The following is a 752-nucleotide window of genomic DNA, read 5'->3' on the forward strand; positions in this document are numbered from 1 at the left end:
CGATAAGGCAGAAAATTGGGCTTGTAACATCGCGACTGGATCGAGATTCACTATACCTTTAACTGATGATGATGATGTTGAGGATGATGGTTTCGCCACTGGTATGTGTCCACATTCTGCGGGCCACATACTACTGTTGATTGCCATTTCCTCCAAAAGTTCTCTTGCTTGGGAAGATGTCTTCTTCATAAATAACGCTCCCGACATAGCATCTAATGAACCTCTAGTTGTAGGATTAATTCTGTTATAAAATGTTTACATTAAAAGTGCATCGGACAATTGGTGGTGTGGGCATAAACGTTGAAGTTCCTTAAAACGTTCCCAAGCCTCATAAGAGTTTCATTATCATTTTGTGTAAAAGATGTTAACTCTTTTATGACTCTTGCTGTTTTTGCTAAAGGGAATTTTTTTGATAAAAACGCTTGCGCTAATTGGTCCCAAGTTCCGAATGTTGCGGTTGGCACAGAAATTAACCAAACTTTGGCTCTATCCTTCAAAGTGAAAGGAAAGAGTCGAAGTTTAATTGCTTCGGCTGGCACATCGGTCATTTTGAAAGTGTCTCAAATTTCTAAGAAATTTGTCAAATGGGTGTTTGGGTTTTCATTAGGTAGTCCATAAAATGTCACATTATTTTGTAACATATTAAGCAAAGGTGGCTTAATTTCAAATTGGTGTGCGACTATTTAGGGTCTAACTATGCTACTGGTTATATCGGCCACTCCTGGCCTAGCGTAATCCATGAGTGTAGGTGG

General features: G+C 39.1%; 1 non-coding gene across 1 annotated transcript; it reads left to right on the top strand.

Moving 5' to 3' along the window:
* The first annotated feature begins 277 nt into the window (after positions 1 to 277).
* Positions 278 to 383, top strand: LOC136234301 (small nucleolar RNA R71). The gene has a single exon (XR_010691191.1). It is a non-coding gene; the product is annotated as a small nucleolar RNA R71 (small nucleolar RNA).
* Positions 384 to 752: the final 369 nt, after the last annotated feature.

Source organism: Euphorbia lathyris, chromosome 6, assembly GCF_963576675.1.
Source record: "Euphorbia lathyris chromosome 6, ddEupLath1.1, whole genome shotgun sequence".
In the NCBI taxonomy this organism is placed as follows: Eukaryota; Viridiplantae; Streptophyta; class Magnoliopsida; order Malpighiales; family Euphorbiaceae; genus Euphorbia; species Euphorbia lathyris.